This window comes from Ursus americanus, chromosome 18 (assembly GCF_024610735.1).
Source record: "Ursus americanus isolate L20-20 chromosome 18, mUrsAme1.1.p, whole genome shotgun sequence".
In the NCBI taxonomy this organism is placed as follows: domain Eukaryota; kingdom Metazoa; phylum Chordata; class Mammalia; order Carnivora; family Ursidae; genus Ursus; species Ursus americanus.
In genome coordinates this window covers 30,750,938-30,773,845 of record NC_142144.1, presented here as the reverse complement: position 1 = coordinate 30,773,845, position 22,908 = coordinate 30,750,938, and the positions used below count along the sequence as shown (strand labels likewise).

The following is a 22,908-nucleotide window of genomic DNA, read 5'->3' as shown; positions in this document are numbered from 1 at the left end:
ACCGTCCTACAGCCCCAAGATCAAGGGCTCTGAAGCCAACCAGAGTTGGATGGGAATACTTTCAGGTCATTCAATCAGAAGCAAATTTCTAACTTTTCTGAGCCTCAGTTATTTCATCTGTGAAATGGGCAAAAAGTATCTCTTGCACAGGGTTGTAATGGACTTTACAAGACATGGCAAATGTAGAGCACTTGGCAACAATGCTGATTGAAACTGCAGTACCTTATAAAATGTCCGAGTCCTTCCTTCATATCAGTAGATTTACTCAAAGACAAGCCAGAAGAAATCGAAAGTAATGATTTGCAGAATGCGAAATAAAATATATACTTCCCCAAACAATGGAGAAGTTAACAGAAACTATATACCACATATAGAGAATGACCCTCTAAAATGTAAGAAGAAAGTAGAAAAAAAAAGTTAATGAAACAAAATTGACAAAAAAATACGTAAAATATATTTGTTCTAACAAAAACATGTAAATGGGTTCCAACCCTTATTCAAAGATTCTCAGATTGGGTCAAATAACAAAACCTAATATTTGCTATTTACCAAATACATCTTGAAGTAAATCAACACAAAAATACAAGGAATATTATGAAATGCACACAAACATAAAGCCTGACTACAATAAAGATATCAGAGAACATTGAAAATCAGGCAAATTCAAGAGAGACCATCATTTTATTTTGGTAAAGACTTTAATTTACCTTGAAAATATAATTGTCATGAATTTGTATATGTCAAATAATATTGCATTGACACATTTAAATAAAAAATGTTAGAAACACATAGAGAAAAATGATTATATTCAGAAATGTTAAAACATCTGTCTTTGACAGATAAAAAATAAAAAGCAAGGAAATAATGATGCTGACTAATGTATTTATTAAAATTGATTTAATATACAATTTTATAAATTATACAATTTAATATTGTACAAACAGAAAATATACTTTATTTTCTAAGACCTATAGACTACAATAGGTGATATATTACAATTTTTGGTGATATATTAGGTTAGAGAGAAAATTTCGTAGTTCCAAAACCAAAGTTTCACAAGCTGTACCTTTGAATATAAATTAACAAAATTCTAAATTAATAACAAAAGTTTAAAGAAAATCCCAGCCCTTAGAAGTTTAAAAATAACTTCATTAAGTAATTGTTAAAGAAGATATATGGATCATAATTGCAGATAACTTTTAAAATAAAGATGAGAAAACTACAAATGAAAATTTATATGAAATTCCCAAACAATTTTCTAAAAAAAGAGCATTGCCTTAAATATTTCAATATGTAACAGGGAAGATGGGAAAAAATGAACTACTCTTACTTAAGATCTAGAAAAACAGCAATAGTATAACTTTAAGAAAAATTTAAAAAGAAAGGAATAAACATCAAAGAGCCTAACAAAGGTGAAAGAAAAAAATATTAAATAGCCTATACTCAGAATTGGTAAATAAACCCAAGAGCTGGTGTTTCAAACACCACAATTACACAAAAAGGCTTCTAACATATGGTTAAGAAAGAAAGGGAGAATTCTGGGAAGATGGAGATGACAGCCGCAGGATCATTTTGGGATATTTCTAAATATCCATGTAAAAACAGAGTAACTAGGCTGCAAAACCAAAATCCATAGACAACATTTACAACAAAACTAGGTGACAGGTGTCTTTATGATCCCCTAAATACAAGTGGGTGGGACAAATCTTCAAGAAGCAAGACCTGCATATCACCGGCTTCTGTGCAAGAAAAAATAGTAGGATGTACAGGATGGATCTGAGAGCAGAAGCATCCTAAAAGGGCTAGCAGGTTTTCACTACAAAATACAATGGGCCAATTTAAGAGCAGTGGCTAAAAGTGGAAGGGATTTTGCTCACTCCAAGACCAGATAAGTACAAAGGAGCCCAAAGGGATGAAGCAGTCCTGCCCCTAGGAAATGGGAGAAATGGGAGAGAGACATTTGCAATGAAAAATTTTCTCTAGATACTACAAGATTGAAAATGTGAAAGAAATGGAACAATTTTAAGGAAAGGTAAATTATTTGAATTGATCCAAGAAGATATAAAGATTCGAATGGATAAAAAACGATGACAAAAATAAAAAATGATGTCCAAAAATTACCCTCCCTAAAAATGATGGGCACATATGGTGTGCTGGACAAATTCTTTCAGACCTTCAAAAGACAGATTAATTCTCTTTATTTCAAGATTTGAGATTAAATTAAATAAACCTTAATAAAGTAACCGCACACCCAAAATAAGCCTATGAAACAGAATTATTTATGAACAAAGATACAAAAATTGTAAATACCTTATTTACAAACCAAATACACTATCATATAAAAAGAACGATAATTCTTTTTCAAGGAAGATTTAACCTAAATCTACTATGGTAATTTATCCCAACAGGTCAAGAAAGAAAAAGTAAGAAGAAAACCACAATGTCAGCTTCATAGATGGCAAAAAGTCTTAATAAAAATTAATATCTATTCCTGGTAAAACGTTCTTTACAAATTTTTAAAAAATCATTCTTAACATGAATAACATTTATCTCACTAATATATACAGCTTCAGATATTATGAGGAAATAATAGAAACATCCTCATTAAATAGAAGAGTAAGATAAATCTTCTTGGTTTTACCACTTAGCATTCAAAGTTATTTTAGAATTCCTTGCCAATTCAATAAGTAAAGAAAAAGGAAAAAGAGTTATGGTTACTGGAAAGAAAAAAAAATATTTGCTGATTTTGAAATTATCCTCTTAGAAAATATGAAGAAATAAAATTTAAAATGATTAGAGATAATTCTCTCCTCCAAAGTATTCTTCTAATTAAAGACAGAAGAAAGAAACCAACTGTTTTTGATAAGCAATATAATTATATTGAAAATCAGAAGAGGTAGCCCATAAATACCCTTTATCTCCTCCCCAAGTTTATTCTGAATGCCAGGTCATATTTTAATTAAGGAGTGATTAATTTCTTGATTCTGACTCCATTTTGAAAAGTAAATTATTATTTGCACTTTTCTTATTATAAATAAAATACATATTCACTGTAAAAAATGTATAAATACAGATAAGCAAAAACTAAAAAGTGATAAAAATTACCCACAAACCACAGAAAGCCACCATTAATACTCTGAAATATATACATACCACTTATTTAGGTTTATTTACCCATGTTATGTAATTAATCTCTTGCCTATATAAACTGTTATCACATAAAGTTAAAATTTGGTCTTCTGCTTTTCTCATTGTGGTAGGTTGAATAATGGTCCCCAAAGAGAGCTAGGTCCTAATCCCTGGAACCTGTGAATGTTACCTTATACGGCAAAAGAGAGACTCTGCAGGTATGACTAACTTCAGGATCTTAAAATGGAGAGGTCACCCTGGTTTATCCAGATGGGCTCTAAATGTAATCGCAAATGACCTTATAAGGGGAAGACAGAAAAGAAGACACAGAAGGTGACGATGCGACAACAGAAGCTAGATGCCACACTGCTGGCCTCAGGGGACCACAAGCTAAGCCATGCAGGCCGCCACTGGAAAGCAGGAAAATGCAAGGAAATGGAATCTCCTCTAGAGCCACCAGAGGAAGCTTGGCCTGGCCAACACTTTGACTTTGGCCCAGTGTAACTAATTTCCAGACCTCTGACCTCTAGAACTGTAAGAAAATAAATGGATGTTGTTTTAAGTCACCAAGTTTGGGATAACTCGTTACAGCAGCAATTGAAAACCAATACACTATGAAATCATCTTTCATAAAAAAGCAAGCCAGGAGCAATATTACATAATTAGACATTGGTCTTAGACATTTAAAAACCAAACTATGAAATATATTTTTTAAAAGAAGTGTGTTCCCATAGCCAAGGACTAAAAGGAACTTAGATTCTTAGTTCTAAGGAAACCAAACTCCTTTCAGAAGACAAATGGGGCGTGTAAAATTATTTTTTAAATAAGCATAATAATTTCCACAATTTCCGTATAAGAAGGAAAGGATAAAGGATAGAAGGCAGATAATATAAACCCATAATGAAAACAAAGAAGACTAGATCAGTACAAAAAAACCTGACATCTTGAATGAGATGAGGATTTAGGGGCAAGGTGGGAGTGAATCATTCTAGGTAACAAACATGACTCTTAAGGTGTGTTCCAAGCAAAAAGAAGACTAACAAGAAGTAAGGGACAGACCCATGGATGTCAACTAACTGATGACCTGGAAATGGCAAAATCCCTCAGCCTGTGCTGTGCCTTCCTTTTTTCACAAAAATGATGCCCAAATAGAAAAGGGAAGAAAAAAGATTACCAAAATGGAACTAGTGTCATGGTAAGAAAAATGACATTAAGAGAGTTCCTCGTGATAAATCCACCCATCCATCTGTCGATCCATCCATTTACCCATGCACTCATCCATTCACTCATCCATTCATTAATCCATCCATCCATCTATCCATCCATTCAATCAATATTTATTTAGTGCCTAATATGTACTAGGCACTGGGACCAGCACAGAGAACAAAAAAAGCCAGATCCCATCTTACAGTTACAGTTCAGTGGGAAAGCTGACATTACAATTGATCACATGAATATATCAGTACAAATTGTAATAAGAGCTATGATAAAAGAAAAAGGTGAGATGAGATTGTATTAAGGATTCCCTTTAGATTGAGGATGGCAGGGGAAGTAGTCAAGAAAAGTTTCTCTTGAGAGGCGGTATTCACGTCGTCCAGCTGAGGTGAATACACTAAGGGACTGAGAGAACACACAGGTGTGACTGCAGAAGCACACTCCCTAATCCTGAAAAACACAGAGAATACGAGAAGGGAGGTAGGAAAATGTACCCATTTCCAAAAGTGGAGCAAATGTGGAGCCTGAAAACTAGAGAACAACAAAAAAGCTACGAGTGTGAGAAAAGCAAGAGGCTGCTCTAGTGAGCTCACAGAGAACAAGGCATGGAAAGGAAACTCACGCGGGCACTCACCCCATCCTTCCTGAGTTCTGCGCAAGTCCCCCCGCTCACTCTGAGTCTCTTACTGAGAGACAGACCCTCCTAAGATGTGCTGCCGAGTTGGGTATGTTTAAAGCCTTCCGAGCAACTTAGCGTCACAAATCCTTGTAGGTTCTTCCCATTTGTCGCCTGTGTCTTCTCTGGCTGAAGGGATTTTCGACTCTACATTTATGGAAGGGACAACAACTTACTTCCTCTTCAAGCACCCCATTTCCACCAGAAATGTTCTGCCATGTTGTAGCTATGACTTATATCCTCTTACGTCATGGAAAGGAACCCTACAGTGGTATAATCCTGCTGGCCAGAGTCAGAACTGCAAAATGACCTTTGACCAATAGAGTCCTTCACTTCCTCACAACTTTTGTCCTCTCGGCTTTTCTGATATATATGCAATTTAAAGTTTTCTAGTAGCTGTATTTTTAAAAGTTAAAAAAAAAGAAATAAAATGAATTTTAATAATGTTTTCATCTAACCCAATTCTATAGACTGAACATGCCTCCTCAAAACTCATATATCAAAACCTAATCTTCAATGTGTTGGTATTTGGAAGGGAGCATCTGGGAGGTAATCAGGCAGGAGGCAGAGCCCCTCATGAATGGGATTACTGCCTTTACAAAAGAGACTCCAGAGAGCTCCCATGACCCTTCTGCCATGTCAGGTTATAATGAAGACACTGTCATCTATAAACCAGGACATGGGCCCTCACCAGACATCAGATCTGCTGGTGCTTTGATCTTGGACTTCCCAACCTCCAGAACTGGGAGAAATAAATTTTTGTTGTTTATAAGCTCCCCGTTTTATTGTATTTTGTTATATCAGCCTGAATGGACTACAGAGCTAGATATATCCGAAATATCATTTCAACATTAATCAACATAAGAAACTATTAGTGAAATATTTTGTATTCTCTCCCCTTCTCCTTCTCCTTCTCTCTCTCTGTCTCTCTCTTTTTACTAAGCTTTTGAAATCCAGCGTGCGTTTTTCACTAAATGCACACCTCAGCTGGTAGTGGCTGTACTTCAATCCTCAAAAGCCACCCATGGCTGGAGGTAGCTATATGGACAGCAGAGTTCTAAACTGTAACTTACTTTTATATGCTAGAAAACTTCAGAAGTCAAATGTATCAAGCTTTTTAAACAAAAGTATGAAATGGCTTCTTCCAAGCAGTGTACTGAAGATCTGACTCATAGGAAAATGCAGGCCCTCTCACTGGGGCAAAGAAAGTCCTCTGATAGGCTGCGTGATTTCAGGCAAGGCCACCAGACTGCACCACGCCAGGATGCTCTACTGCTGGCGTGGAGCCAAGCAACTGCCAGAGTCCTGGTTTCAGGGCTGAGAAGACAAGTCCACCCTGAACTAACCCTCCCCCCCCCCCCCGAATACAGTGCCTTGGTGCAAAGAAAACCCACATTACTCACTTCTTTAGTACCATATATTGCAAATGTCAGTCACGAGGCAACTTTTACCTAGACGGTTTGTATATTAAGCCATCATCAGCTAATAGGGCATTTGTTGAAATTTCTTCATCAGATTATACACTCAATTTTACAGGACAGAATAACATTACATGGCAATGTAGAGTTTGCTAGTATTTTTCTACCATTATCTTATTTAATCCTCATATAATCACGTATCCTTGCACTGGGGGAAAAGGACAAGAAAGCAGTTAAGGTCTTGATGGGAGTACCAGATCCCATGACATCCCCTCATTCTAATTAAATGACAGATATATGAACCATCATTAATACAAACGTTTTTTTCTCCTTATATATCAAAGTTTCCAAACTAGAGGGAAGAAAATATTTCTTAGCTCATTAACACATGTTAACATAAAATAGGCATTACTAGGGTTTTTTTTCCTGCCAGTGTTCAAACAACAACCTTGGTAACCAAAGAGAAAGTTAAAAATAGGTGAAATCTCATTTTTAATAACATTAACGTTGAAAGCCTCTCTCAGAGAAAGCAGACATTACTGACAGTCATTTTTACTTTCATCAAGACTGTGGTTCTAAAGTATTTACTCTTGTGAAGCAGGTAAGAGTGGAAGGCTTCGTGTGGATGCTAGGTTTGTGGGCTAGAAGCCCCCGTTTTCTCTCTGTCACCATTTCTCCATCACCTATTATTGGAGTGCTTAGACATTTTGACAAGGGTGTTATTTCACTATGAAACGTTACAAAAGGGAGGAAGAATATTTCAAAAAGTATGATGAAAACATCCAAGGTCATTATGCTCCTCATTTCTTTGCACTGAATTTATTTCCTTTTGGTATTTTGCTGTGCATGCAAAACATTTCCATGTAGAAGAAATTCAAAAGCTCCCCTCTCCCCAAAAGATAAAATCTTTAAAAATCATATCTTTCCCCGGTGCCTTGATTTGCCTTAAGAAAAACAGAATCGAATGTTAAAAATTCAGCGTAAGGGCATCAGTCATAGAAGTCCGATTTAATAAAAATTGTGTATGGCAAACATAGCACCCACATTTAAGAAGAAGGTCGAGTCAGCACAGAAGAGCTACCATCTCTTAAAACAGTTATCACCATATTCATAAATTGTCTCACTAATATCTGTACTTTTCCTTTGGGGCTTAGTATACCTGGCTACATTTGCACTACACACACACACACACACACACACACACACACACACACACAATTCTTCATACATACCTTCTGAAAGGTCCTGTTGACTATGGCTTGAGCAGGTAAGTAGTGAGGGATTACCTAATGGAGCTGCCCCTGAAAAGAGATAGACATGGCAGGTTCAGGACCAGCAATCTGCAGGAAAACCATCCTTATTGTTGAATGGTGAGCAAAGCAGAGAAGTCAAACATCCCCAAAGTTTAATGTGAGTGCATTGCCAAAATGGTATAAATGGAAAGACAGAGCAGTGAACAGGTATCAAAACAGAATAAAATGAAAGAACCAGATGAGTTCATCATAGTCAGTATGGGACTTAATCTGCTGAGCACAGCCAGTCTGCCATTGTATTCCTTAGGCATGGCTTGCCACTGGGTTGGACTGAGGATATGTCTTTTGGAGCAGTATTTTCCAAACTGTACTGGGCATAGATTCCCCTGAGAAACTGGTTAATATGTAGAATCTGATCATTCTGATTCAGTAGGTGTGTTGTCAGGTAGAGACTCTGCATTTCTTGTAAGCTCCCAGGTGCCGTTGGTGCTGCTGGTCCGATGGTCACATTCTGAGCAGCAAGGGCAGAATCTTGTCCTGAGCCAATAATGACTGCAGCAGCAACACCTTCTGCTGCTTCCATCTTTGCTCTACATAACCCTAAGAGCATTTTTTAAACTTTTTAGTCGGTCTCTTTAGGGATCGTACATAGGTAAGTGGGCCAAGACTCTACTTTGGACGAGTGTCAGGATCTCTGCCAGCCATGAAACACCGCATCATCAAGGAAATCATGATCTACAGAAAAGGGAAAAGGACCTTTTTGAACTTCTTTCTGTTTTTGGAGTGACCCAAGGTACAGATAGTGATATAAAAATGGCCAAAGACAAAGTCTGTGTGAATATGGAAAACAGTATGAGAGAGTCAACTCTTTAAAGTAGGTTGGCTCCGAGTTTCTGCTTAACAGCAACTCCAAGAAAAAAAGTAAAGCAACCACAAAAAAATTCCAGGAGGAATGGTAGTCAAGGAGCCTGAGTTAAACCTCCCACATCCAATACCAACATTAAACCCGGGTTCATAGAGCCGAAAGCTCTTACTTCCAATATTACCAAAAACTGATGATGCCAAGGGTGCCTACAACCTAAAGGACTTTAGGAAAGAATATGGGGTTTCCATCCCCCTCTGTCAAAAAATCATCAAATAGTAATTTCTTATTTTATTTTAGCATTTACTGATTCCGGCGCAACATGTGCTCTCTAAGCATTGCCTTATTCAATACTCACAACAAACCTGTGTCGTAGCCACCACTCTTCACCCCGTTTTACAGGTGAGGGAGCAAGTTTCAGAGAGGGCAAGTGACCTGCCAAAGGTCATTCAGCTAGTAAGAAGCAAACTAAGATCCTAAACCAAGGCTGGTTAGAATGTTTTCATCATAAAAATATTTTTTTTAATTGAAAGACTATATAATTCTAAAGCCAAAATGCAATTAAAAATTATAATAACCATATCTATCCAGGCTACCTCATATGGTATTTACAAAGTTCCAATGAGAAGATTAAAGATTTGAAAGTGCTTGGAAAATATCTGGAGCAAAACAATAAAGAAAGACAGACAGAAAGGAAGCAAGCTGGCAAACAAAGGTACTTTGTAAACTAGAAAGGATGAGTTTAGTTGCTGATGTGATTTATCATTTTTAGATCCCAAGATTGTGGAGCCAAGTCAAGGCTGCAATCATAAATCAATCCTTCTTCAAGCTTCAGGAGATAAAAGGACCTCTTTGAACTCTAAACTTCAACTTTTCTTGGCCTTGGTATCACCCTGTGGTAATTTATATAAATGAAGACTAATTGTGAGAGAGATTATTTCTCTTTACCCAAGGAAAATCTCTCGCTCTCTTTCTCCCTCTCTGTCTCTTTCCCTCTCTCTCCCACCCCTACCCCCCATCACACAATTAGATCTAAGACTTAACTTCCTCTTCTTGTGAAAGCAAAAAACTGAAATCCAGGGAATAGTGATAAGCCCAAGGTCTGACTAGACAAAAAAGTCAACATTTTAACCATACATGTGATTCCTCACTGTCTCTTTTTGAAAGGGAACTGGAAACAAGTCACGGCATAAATCACAGGGACAAAAGGTACAGCATAAAAATATAGTCAATGTTACTGTGAGAACGTTCTATGGCGACAGAGGGTAACAACACTTGTGGTGAGCAGAGCATAAGTTGTAGAGTTATTAACTATGTTCTACACCTAAACTAATGTAACTTTGTGTGTCAACTATACTTCAAAAGGAACTGTAAGCAGGATGGACTGTACCTTCCTTCCTGAAAATACATTGCTTTTCGTTCATTCATAATTCAACACATGTTTATCAGAGCTCAACATTGAGCACTGGGATCACAAAGGTGAATGAGACAGTCTATACCCTCGTGAAACCAGAGTCCAAGACTTTCTGTGCGCCACGCACAGCCTTAGCCACTTTGAGAATACGAAGATAAGTCGGAGCCAGTTCCTATTCTCAAGGAAAGTGGTAAAGTAGTAGGACCTGGACCTAGAAATGTTTGGTTGGGAGACAAGTGTGAGGAGGACTCAAAGAAGATCAGGATTTGGGCTTCCTGTTGGGGAAAATAACAATTCAACCAACATGATAGATTTGAGAAAAAAATCAGTGTGCCTAATGGAAGATGTGACTGTTGCAGGAACTCCTGGAAATAAAGAACCAATGACTAGGAGAGATTTCACATACCTAATCGAAAACTGTACATTTTCTTGGATAGGTGGTTTTTCAAGGCATGTTCTGAGATGTTTCAGGGGTTGGGGCCAAAAGCATTATACTACAACCAGGTCGCTATTCTGATGTCATTAATAATTTTTATTATTCATTTTATTCAATGTTTAAGAGAGCACACAGGCTACCCCTCCAAAGTAGAATCAAGCTTCCCATTCATTCTTGGGAGCCCTCTAGGACATTCTGGGCCATGATTTTTGATTTGTGGAAATTCCTGCTTTGGACTGCTTTCCTAGAAACAACAATAAATCCAGAAGAGAATTCTTCTAACTCCCCCACTCCTGTCCCACCTACCCACATTTATAGCTCCAAAGCCTACCCTAAAAACTTTAAGGAAGGGAATTCCAAGTCTCTCTAGTAAAGGATCTTGGATCTTGACTGACAGGCTTCCATATCTTGAATTTTTTTGAGCCGGAATCCCTCCCTTATCGTATAAGCTCATTCCTGCTTCACAAGACTTCAATAAAGATAGCTGATCCTAATTCATTGCTTAATGACTGATCGAGCCTAATGCTATGTTTGTTCCAAGGAAGGTCTGACTTGCTCCTTTTATTCATTTCTTCATCAGCATTCGGTATTTCTGAGCACTTTCTATATGTCAGATCTGTGCCAGAGACCGGAGCAGATAAAAAGAGAGTCAGACACGGTTCCTGTTTGAACACCTTACCTTCTAATATGGAAACCATGCAGTAAAATAACTACGGGAACAAAGAGATGATGCTCAGAGACATAAGAGAGAAACGTAGATAAAGTGCTTAAGAATTTGAAAAGAAAGAGATTACTTTCATGTGGGGGACAAGGAGGCTTATGAGAGGCTTTGTGGATGAAGTAGCACTTCATCGCGGTTGGAAAGATAAGAAGGTGGACGTGTGGATGTGGAGAGGAGCAGAAATGGCCAATGCCTTGAGCCAAAAGACAAGACATCAGACTAGTTTGGCTGAGGGAGTTTGAGGGAAAGGTGGAGCCACTGAACAGTGATATATTCATGGGATCTGCATTAGGGTGAGAAGACTGTTTTTAGTCATACACAGCACAGGCTCTGTGTGAGCCCACGAGTCGTCTCTGCCTGTATTCAGTCAGGTGAACCTGGATTCAGAAGGAAGATACCTAAGAGCTTCCATTTTAGTCTCAGTAGAGGAAGTCATTACCAGGGAGAAGAAAAAGGTTTTACCTTGATAAGGGAGGACAAGGGTAGCAGATTTGCTCTTATGTCAAAAGCATATCATGGCATAGACCCCCACCCTAAAGTTTTATTGACATAGCTACACCAAGAAGGTGTTTGGATAAAATATCACCTGTTAGAATGAAGTGTTTCTTAGGTGTTACACTGTGTAGCAACATATAGGGAGAATGCTAATGCAGTCAAACAGGGCAACGAGGAAATCTCCGTAAAAAGCGAATGTCAGGAAATGGTCATTTTGCCCCACGCTTGCCAGGCTGAGTAATGTGCCCGTAAATTTTACACAACAGCATCCTCAAAAGAGAAAAAACACAGAACAATGAAATTAGGGAAGGGTCTGGCAACCAGATTAAAGACTCATGGGTGAAAAAAGTCCCCAAAATAAATGTGCTGGAAAACCCGTTTTGCTAATCATGCCAAGAGCTAAGCCCCACTTGAACTACTAGGGATGTGTGACCTTCCTTAATGTCATTTTCAAAAGACTGCACCTAACAAATACAAGTTTCCCTGGGAGAATCACAGTTGTGCAATGGCATCTTTCATGTGGTTGGTTAAAATGCCTTTTTTGTGTGTCCTTTATTTGTAGAAGGGGCTTCCTTTTGTCAAGATCCGGGGTCTTTTCTCCACTTCATGCAACTCTGTACGTACAAAAGGAGGGAAGGAACACATTTATTTGGGGGTAGAATTAAAAATTAAAAAAAACTATTATCTTGAACTTGGGGTCAATTCGATGGCAAATATTTTAAAACCCAGTATAGCTTATTAGGAAATATGTATAAAAAATAAAGAATTTTTAAAAAGGAAATATGAATCAAGGATTCTTATAAAAGTAAATCACTTTCAGAAAACTAACCTTGGCTGCTATGAAAACAGAATTGTATTTTCATTCAGCCAACAGACCATTTCTGACAAAATGATCTTATTTGGGAAATGCTGGTGAACCCCACTGAACTCAACACAGCTAAATAAGGATGGTTCGTTACCCTTGCCCAGTGACAGCAGGGCAGCAAGGCACTAATTCAACTTCTCTAACGAAGGATAGTCAGGACAACAGGTGTCTCGTTTGGAGAAAGGTATTGAACAAGCTACACAAGACCATGTAAGTTTATAAACATCGGCATCTGCCTTTCTGTAAGGAAATGGAGACAGAAAATAATACATGAACTGGCTAAAATGAAAAAGGGAAGAGAAACAGTAAAAGTAACCAGGTCTCGCAAAGGATGACAGACAACATATATTTTTGTTTGAAAGTACTAGAAAAGAAAGGTGTGATCATCAGCAACCAGTATGAATTCCAAAAGAGTTCAGAAGGCATGTTTAAAATGCTAGTGCATACATATCTATCACACAAACACACACATATACACTCACCCACACATACATGCACACATGCACACGGCAACTCGGCATTTTGAATGCCTATATGTCTTCCTATCCTTTTCCTTAATAAGTGAGTCCATGTAACCAGGAAAAACATAGATCTCAATCTAAAAATATAATTGGGTAGAGAAGAAGTATCAGGAAAAAACTAATAATAAAGAAAAAGGATGTTTTGACTCTAAACCTTTTATTCACAGATAATCTTAACTATTTCACCAGATTATGACTCCAGTGAGTGTTGCATTGGCAGTGGGTAGTGTCTACTTTCCCTGTCTGAGGCCAGCCTACAGCTGCATTTTCTCCTTTCTCCTCATTTTGAATAATTAGAGGAGCCATTGTATTTCAAGCCACTTGAAATGACACCCTTCCAGTTGTGAAGAAACTATAAAGCTGACTCACATAAAAGAAATTTGCTGGCTTTTCTGGCTCTAGGGAGTACAGATCCACAAACACTTCATCAACAAAGCACAGTGCCATCCCTAGTGTCCTTCTCTTGACTGCACTCTGATGCCAGTCCTGCTTTTCTGGTACAACAGGAAAGGAAGACAGAGTTCTCAAGAGGCCCTAAACATCTACTGAGGCATTGTTGGTTTACCTTATATAGCATTCTTTATCTCTGTAGCAAGTGTCCTTTTGATTAAAAGCACTGCATCTTCCTTGGCTTACATAATTATTTTGGAAAGGTTTTTTTGTTTTTGTTTTTTTTGTTTGTTTTGTAAACCCCCAAAGAGCTAAAGGCAGCCTACGTGGTCTTGGGGGAGAATAAATTGGTCAAATGCTAGGGCTGGGGCTTAATCCCTTAACAGCCAGGAAGGCATTAGAAAATTACAGTTGGGGGCACCTGGGTGGCTCAGTCGGTTAAGCATCCGGCTCTTGGTTTCAGCTCAGGTCATGAGATTGAGTCCCGCGCTGGGCTCTACACTTACCACGGAGTCTGCTTGAGATTCTCCCTCCCTCTCCTTCCCCCTCAGCCCCTTCCCTCTCTCTAAAATAAATAAATAAATAAATAAATAAATAAAATCTTTAAAAAAAAAGAAGAAGAAGATGGCAATCATACTTTGAATGGAGTAGAACAAGAGCATGCCTAAGTTCATCAAGAACTAGGAAGATTGGTAGGGGAAGAAAGGGATAAAGAAAGGGGGTAATCAGAAGGGGGAATGAAGCATGAGAGACTATGGACTCTGAGAAACAAACTGAGGGCCTCAGAGGGGAGGGGGGGTGGGGGAATGGGATAGACCGGTGATGGGTAGTAAGGAGGGCACGTATTGCATGGTGCACTGGGTGTTATACGCAACTAATGAATCATCGAACTTTACATCAGAAACCGGGGATGTACTGTACGGTGACTAACATAATATAATAAAAAATCATTAAAAAAAAAAAAGAACAAGACAGAACAAATTTCATCTGCTTTTCTCATACAGGAGAAGACCACAGATATAAAGTTTTATATCTCACTCAGTATTATATTTGACCGAGTGTTTCGTAATGTACTTATGTACCAGAAGGAGAAATAAAGATTGGTTGATCACAGTTGATCACAGCTGCCCAATAAGTCTTGGTTAGTGTACCAAGGTCAACCAGGAGGGATATCTCCACTGGTGTAAAAGACTGTTTAACTAGCTTCAACTCCTAACAGCTCCCGCAGACCCTACAAATGTAGCATCGACCTGGAGGGACAGGGACATATATATACAGAATTTTTTCCTAGTCTTTATAAGAAATACTCTACCATAGTAGTCTGAACCACTTTTGTAAGTCAAAGGAAATCATCAAATATCAGCAATTTCACATAGTTCTACATAGGAAACCAAATCCAACATCTTCTGCTAGTAATTCATTGGAAATCATCACAGTCTGGGGGGAGAAACTTTAGTTTATACAAATCTGTGAAGAAAATAGAGGAAGGCATCTGAAGTAGCTATCACCACTAATGTTAGCTCGCAAAAAAACATTCATTGGACAAAGATCAATGAGCTTCAAGCACGTGTTCCTCCTTCTCTTTACAGTTGTATTCCTAAAGATGAAGGTTTTCTCTTTCTCCTTGACAGAGTAGAGGTCATTACTTCCCAGCAAACTTGAGGACTTACCATGCAATACTCTAATGTTGATGATTTTCTCTGTCCTCAGTGTTTTAAGGTTTCCTATAAACAGACTAAAACAAAGAAATACTCTCTTCCTGAGAATTTAATAGCTGGAAATTCCATTTAGAGCAAAAGTGAAAACATGTAAAAGTTAATTTAATCATTCCATTTGTGATAATTTGTATAGAAATAGTACATGAAATGTATCAAATAGTATTATAAATGAGGTTATGCATAAAATATTTCATACTTGTGAACAAAAGTAACTTTGTAATCTGGAAAAGTATTTTATTTATCTAGTCCATTTTAGGAAATGCAACCCTGCTTACTTTCAAAGAAAAGTATTTTTGTAATTTTTTAAAAATACGTATTTATCTTAAGTCTAGATTCAAGTTGTTACAAAGATTCCATCTCACAAGTCTGAATTATAATTCCTAACACTCTATCAGTGAGCTCCCAAAAGACAGACCTATGTTATTATAGGATGTGCCTTGCCATGAAATATATAAAATATAATTTGCCCCCAATTAAAAAGAAAAAGAATTATGGCCAGATGGAATAAAATGTAAATATCCAAAATGCTAACCTATTTATAATATATGACCAATTAGAAAGATGGGAAAGGGGAACTGAGAATATGTTGCCAAAAAGAAATATGACTAAAGGGAGATTTTGATAATTTTTGCTAAGTTTCTAAATTTAATAATTTTCATTGTTTCTGGACATTGAAAAAATATGAAAGCACAACTTAATGAATCTGTAGAAAACTTAGGAGTGGAGAGATGGGAGGTAGTGAACGGGTATCTATTTTATTCCTAGAATATCCTATGTTCACAGTTTTTAAAATAGCAAAATATCTCCAAGGCATGAGATGCTAAACACTTGAACACAGAAACCAAAGAGGATTTCTACAAGCCTGAATTCTTTTCAATGGTCCTTTCTCATCCCTGTATCTAAGAATCTGTGACTTTAGCAGAGCAGTTCATTGTGGAAAAAAAAAATGAATGTGAAAAGAGGTGAAATTATGACACTGTTAATCTCCAGCCATGTATTCATTTTAGGCAGGTATTATTTCATCTTGCCTAGTTCTGTAAAATTCTCTCATAAAAGTCCCCGACTCTCACCAAAACAGTCAGGACATGATGGAAGAACTCCTTTTTTGAGTTTGTGACTCATATAGTTACAACTTCACTTGTATTATCAGAGTTTCGGTTTTAAGTTCCTTTATTATGTCCTCTGAGGATATAGAAAGTTAGAAGTTATCCAGACATTTCAGGTAGAAGAAATAGATATTGAACAGAATAATCAGTATTAGCTATGGGTAGAAACAGAAATTAGCATATAAATTATTTACCTGCCTGGTTGAATTTGTCTGCAGTTAACTAAACAAGCCAACTGCGGGCAAGACACAATGCTAGGTGATTCTGAGGATTTTAAAAAAATAGGCGTTTATGTATTTGTTTTATTCTCGCCTCATTTCTCAATGTAAACACAAAGAAATGCTTGCAGTAAAACTGGAAAAATATAAGTTAAAAATAAAACAGGACAAAGTAAAATATAAATAAGAGGTATAGGCCAGGGGAAGAGAAGCTCAGATAGGCAAGCCCGAAGACCTCACATAGACTGTAGAGTTTACTACGATCTTCCAGAATGTCGCAGTGAAAGGGCATTATTCTTATTTGCAATGCTGAAATGTAGCTATCGCTCCAGAAAAGGAGACCTTTTTTGATCACTTACCTCTAAAATAAATATCTCTAAATTGAGGAGTGTGGTATAATGCCTTTAACCATGGTGCTATTTTCTATTTTTCCTCCGCCCCCAATTCACTCCCTGCCTTTCTCTCTGCTCTGTGCACAGGGGGCTCACCCCACCGACTGGCTCTCCAAGGCTTCTTCCTGGCTGGCTCCAGGTTGGGTTCGAGTAGAGACTGGCAGTCAGGAGAAGAGAGAGGCTGAAGAATCCCTTCCCTGCTCCTCTCTGCTTTGGTCACATTTCTGTTAGAGGCTGCCTGTCTTCAGGACTGCAGCTCTGTTGAGTAGCACTTCCCATGACTCCAATAACCCATCAGCCCAAAATGGTAAGAGCTTCCCACTTTGTTAAACTCTGAGTGCCTCAATATTTTTTGTTAGTTCTCTAAACTCTTATCCACACCTTGCTGTTCTTGAAGACTCTTCCTTTGAAGGAATGCCATGGTTTTCCTTCCAGGACCCTGATTGATACAGATGAAATGCCTATTTCTCTCCATTTTTTGACTTGATTATTTGTTTTGGGTGTTAACAGATACTTTTCCAAAGAAGACATACAAATTGCTAACAGACACATGAAAAAATGTTCAACATCATTAGCCATCAGGGAAATTCAAATCAAAACCACAATGAAATACCACCTTACACCAGTTAGAATGGCAAAAATTGACAAGGCAAGAAACAACAAATGTTGGAGAGGGTGTGGAGAAAGGGGAACCCTCTTACACTGTTGGTGGGAATGCAAGCTGGTACAGCCACTCTGGAAAACAGTGTGGATGTTCCTTAAAAAGTTAAAAATAGAGTTACCCTATGACCCAGCAGTTGCACTATGGGGTATTTACCCCAAAGATACAGATGTAGTGAAAAGAAGGGCCACTTGCACCCCAATGTTCATAGCAGCAATGTCCACAATAACCAAACTGTGGAAGGAGTGAAGGTGCCCTTCAACAGATGAATGGATAAAGAAGATGCGGTCCATATATACAATGGAATGTTACTCAGCCATCAGAGAGGATGATTACCCAACATTTGCATCAACATGGATGGAACTGGAGGAGATTATGCTAAGTGAAATAAGTCAAGCAGAGAAAGACAATTATCATATGGTTTCACTTATCTGTGGAACATAAGGAATAGCATGGAGGACATTAGGAGAAGGAAGGGAAAAATGAAAGGGGGGAAATCAGAGGGGAAGACAACCATGAGAGACTATGGACTCCGGGAAACAAGCTGAGGGTTTTAGAGGGGAGGAGAGTGGGGGGATGGGTTAGCCTGGTGATGGGTATTAGGGAGGGCATGTATTGCACGGAGCACTGGGTGTTATACACAAACAATGAATCATGGAACACTACATCAAAAACTAATGATGTACTGTATGGTGACTAACATAACATAATAAAAAAAAATTTTTTTTAAAAGCCTCCTTCTCAAAAGAAAGGTCAGAGCACAACCATCGCCCTCAAATACATCTCAGTCAAAACACTTCTACAAGAGTCAAGAAATTATTGTTGAAGTACACCAAAGCTAACAGTCTCGAACAGCGCTCTCCAATAAAATTTTCTGATATAACGGGAATGCTTTAGATCAGTGTTGCTCGATACAGTAGCCATTAACTCTACGTGGCTATCGAGCGTCTGAAATGTGGCTAATGAGATGAAAAAACTGAATTTTTAACTCTATTTCATTTTAATTAATTTGTATATAGATAGCCACCTGTGGCTAGTGGCTACACTATTGCACAGCACAGGTCTGTATGAACCCAAGGACAAAACCTAGAGATTATCCAAACATACGGTGCAAAAATAAGTACGGTCCCTGCTGATAAAGAGCCTATAGTCAGTACTGATGACCACAATAGGAGGAAAATTAAGGTCAGTATAATAAAAAGGATATAAAGTCTAAAAGCGGAAAAGTTCCTACCAGATCACAGGTACCAAGAAAATCTTCACAGAGGATTTTGAGATGAGCCTGGACAACTGAATAGATTTTGTATTAGCTTCCTATTTCTGCTAACAAACTACCACTCACTTAGTTGCTTTAATACAACACAAATTAATTATCTCACAGTTCTTTAAGTTAGAAGTCCAAAATGGGTCCCCCTGGGCTAAAATCAGGGTGTCAGCAGGACTACATTCCTTTCTGGAGGAATCCATTCCCTTGCCTTTTTCACTTCCAGAGACCACCAACATTCCTTGGCTCGGGGCCCCTACATCCATGCTTTCCATAGAAGAAATGTCCCTCTGACCACAACCAGGAAAGGTTCTTTGCTTTTGAGGGTCCATGTGATTATACTGGGTCCACTCAGATAATCTAGGATAATCTCCCCATCTCGAGATTGTTAACTTAATCACATCTGCAAAATCCCATTTGTCATATTCACAGGTTCCAGAGATTAGATTGTGGATATCTTTCAGGGGCCAGTATTCTGCCTACCAAATAGTTTCTATAGCAAGAGTTTGGAAATGAAAACAAAGGGAATCCAGGAGGAGATGCAGGGCAAAAAGAAGGCAGACCAGCAAAAATTGACAGAATTAAAAAAAACTGTATTTTAAAAAACAGAGATGGTACAATCACAGATGAAGGGAGAGTGGAAGGAGAAAACACCATCAGTACAGGTCGAGTAGACACAGAGAAGGACCTCCAATGTCACGCTGAGGAATGTGGGTACTGCAACACGCAGTAAGGGAAGAGCAGAGGTTGTTGTTTTTGTTATTTGATAGTAAATGTTTTTGAGCATATCAAAGGACATGCTAAGATCTGCCTTTTATGAAATTAATCTGGCAACTAGCCTCCCTGCTTCCAGTCCCCAGAAGTCCAAGTCATTCCTCTCCTAGCAAAGACCACTGGACTCCCACCCACAAGCCAAGTCTTGCTCCTTGGGCTCTGGATCTGCCCTGTCCAATAGGGTAGCCACTAGCCACATGTGGTTAGCCCAAACTGAGATGTGCTATAAATGTAAAATAAACTCAGATTTCACAGGCTTAGTATGAGGAAAAAGAATGTAAAGATCTGATTAATAATGTTTCACTGATTGCATTTTAAAACAATATTTAGTATATATTGGGTTAAATAAAATACATTATTAAAATTTATTTCACTTATTTCTGTATACTTCTTTTAAAAATGTGGCTACTAGGAAATTATTGAAAACTATATATGTAGCTCAAATCTGAGGCCTGCATTATATTTTTCTTCTGCACAGCAATGCTCTAGGCTTAGATCAGTCCTGGCATGAGATAGAAAGTTTAAGCCACCCCGTCCCCTAGCCCAGTGCTTTGGGACTCACATGTCTATTATCCGGTGTCTAACTTGAAATCAAGATTCCCTGTCACAATCTTCTTTCTCCACCTTGAGATATGGTCTGGTTTCCCTGACTTCTGCCTTACAACGTGTAGGGCTCTTCTCACTTCCCACCATTCCCACACCCTCTGGTGCCTGTTTGCTTCCTCTGGAGAAGCAGAGACTTCTGGGAAGATGGAGGTCAACAATAGAGCACGGAATCCGGTGGTTAGGGGATCATTACTGACCTTCAAGGGGATGACCGTATCAAGTGTTTGAGTGGACAGCTGAGCCGTTGTCCCGACTGCCACATCGATGATGTTGTGGGCATAAAGACCAGAAGAAAAACAAACAATGACGACAAAAGCACTTGCGTGTCCCTGACCCAGGCTTCCTCTATTGGTGTAACTAAGACTTGGAGAGTGGAGGGCCTCCTGTCTGTTATTTATTAGTCTGAAGTAGAGTGTTAACCAAGTGTACCCTTTTAAAAAGCACCCTGTTAGACCGTTAGGGATCATGATAAGGTTAAAAAGAAAAGAGATAACTTTACAGCACTAGGACTACTTGTGCAAACAAAGCTGAGTACGCCCTGATTTATTTGCCCATCCAGGGAACGGGCCAGATTTTTTTTTTTCTAAAACTCTGGAAGGCAATCTTTGTGTTCATGTTGCCTATGGACATGACCTGGGAGAAAGCATCTGACTCTGTCTTAAAGGCAGTTCTAATTCTTTTGGGCTGCTGGGGAATCTCAACAGAACATGTTTCAATACTTACGAGCACATGCATAGTTGAGGATATGTACACGTACGTCTGTCTCATGTGTGTGCTCATGTATTTATTCACGTGAGCATTTTAGCTGAGGTAATGCAATAGCTACCCAAACACGATACAAGCAAAAAATCAAAACAGACTATTCACTATGAAAATAATGTCAATGAAGTTGGATAGGTATATGCTTCATCTCGTTTTTATTCTTTTAAGTTCCTACACTGAATTGCATAATAGCCTACATTTTCATCCTGAGCTATTTCATAACTTCTTGTAAAAAAAACCTGATTCCTTCTGGGGGTTCCTGGGTGGCTCAGTCTGTTAAGCATCTGACTCTTAGTTTTGGCTCAGGTCGTGATTCAGGGTCCTGGGATGGAGCCCCACATCGGGCTCTGCACTCGGCAGGGAGTCTGCTTAAGGATTCTCTCTCTCTCTCTTCCTCTGCCCCTCCTCTCTCTCTCTCTCTCAAATAAATAAAAATAAATCTTTTGAAAAAATTGCTTCCTTCTGATTTTTCAGTCTTGCAAAGTGCTCGAGGACTTTGCTATTGTAGTCTGGAACAATTTAAACTGTTAGCATTCTGGTTCTCAAAGAGCTCTCCCTGCTGATCACATGAAGGCAGTATGAGTGGTAAAAAAGAGTCCCAAACCGTCAGCCAAAGGATAGGGGCTTGAGTCAGAACTCCACCCATTGTGAATCTAGGCAGGACCCTTCACACCCCTTAGTCACTTTCCTCATTTATAAAATAAGACTATTAATCCTTGACCTGTCTTTCTCATAGAGTTTAAAAAGAGTATCTGGGAATTGGTTTTATAAACTTTGAAGTACTAAGTAGAGGAACGAATAAGTATTATTATCACTACAATTGTTAAACAATGTCTCAGGTCTAAGAAGGAGCTCCAGTGCTCAGTTCTTTGATACAGTGAGTCAGGAAGGAAAGTATAGGATTCCACACACACACCTGTCCTGTGACTTCATTCATGAAATGCAGGGTAGAAATTTAAAATGTTTCCCTAGATTCCATTAGAATTACATTGGCTTCAAAGGAGGTAAAAGTCAAGATGTAAGAGAAATTTTTATTCTAATTTGTTCTGAAATACGGGTTTTCAATCATCATGACTCCTTAAATTAGAATGGATCTGCAAAAATAGATACATGCAAACATTTTTTCCTAAAATTTTTTCATGTAAGAGTATGCAGCCTGCTATGTAATGTCACACATTAAAATAACACTGGCATAGAATGGGAGTAAAATCCTTTCTCTGGAAATAAGCATATGTTATTAAAATTATGTATCATTTGTAGCCAACTACTAGAAAAGAAGCCACACTGCAGTGTTTCAGTTTAGGACCTGGAGGACTGTGACATTGAGCTGTAAGCATAGGACTAGGAGACAAGGGGCTTGGGGTCTGCTTGCTGATACTCTACTGATGAAGCTGGGAACTCGAGTCAAGCATTGACTTCCATGAGCCTTGACTTCCTCATGTGTAAAATGGATTAACAGCACATGCCGACTTGCCTGTTTCTCATAGAGTTCTTAGAGACATCAAATGAAAGTAACTACGAAAATGGCTCTGTAAACGATAAAATGGTATAGACAAATAATTAAGAAACTGAGCTTTATGTAAAAGTTCTTATAGCATAATATAGATGTTCACCAGTTTCTTTATCATATGTGTAACCCACAGAGATACATTGGTAATTCTGTTTTTCATACGTTAGCCTTAATAATGTTATAATAACCTTGACCTTAATACAGGTAAAGGAGAGCTAAATATCCTCTTCATCCATCATTCCTCTCCAGAGTTTTGGAACAGAGCTCACCAATCCCCAAGTAATACAAACTTTAGGTACACTGACAAAGTTGTATACAGAACAAGCCACAAAAATTGCCATTATGAAATTAATAACAAGAGTACGAACAAGACCTTTGAATATGTAAAAGAAATCCTATAAACACAATGCATTTACAGAACGATAATTAAGAATATAACAGCAGATAATACAGAAAATTATGTCCTTGAAAACTCAACACATCTACTGAATGCAGCCAAAGT

At 38.1% G+C, this 22,908-nt stretch overlaps 1 long non-coding RNA gene across 1 annotated transcript in view; it reads right to left on the bottom strand.

Moving 5' to 3' along the window:
* The window catches only part of LOC123781083 (uncharacterized), a 354,804-nt gene that overhangs the window by 166,914 nt on the left and 164,982 nt on the right, over nt 1-22,908 (bottom strand). Inside the window, exon 7 of the long non-coding RNA XR_015727381.1 lies at nt 7,671-7,739. This is a non-coding gene — a long non-coding RNA (uncharacterized LOC123781083). The remainder of the gene's footprint in view (nt 1-7,670; nt 7,740-22,908) is intronic.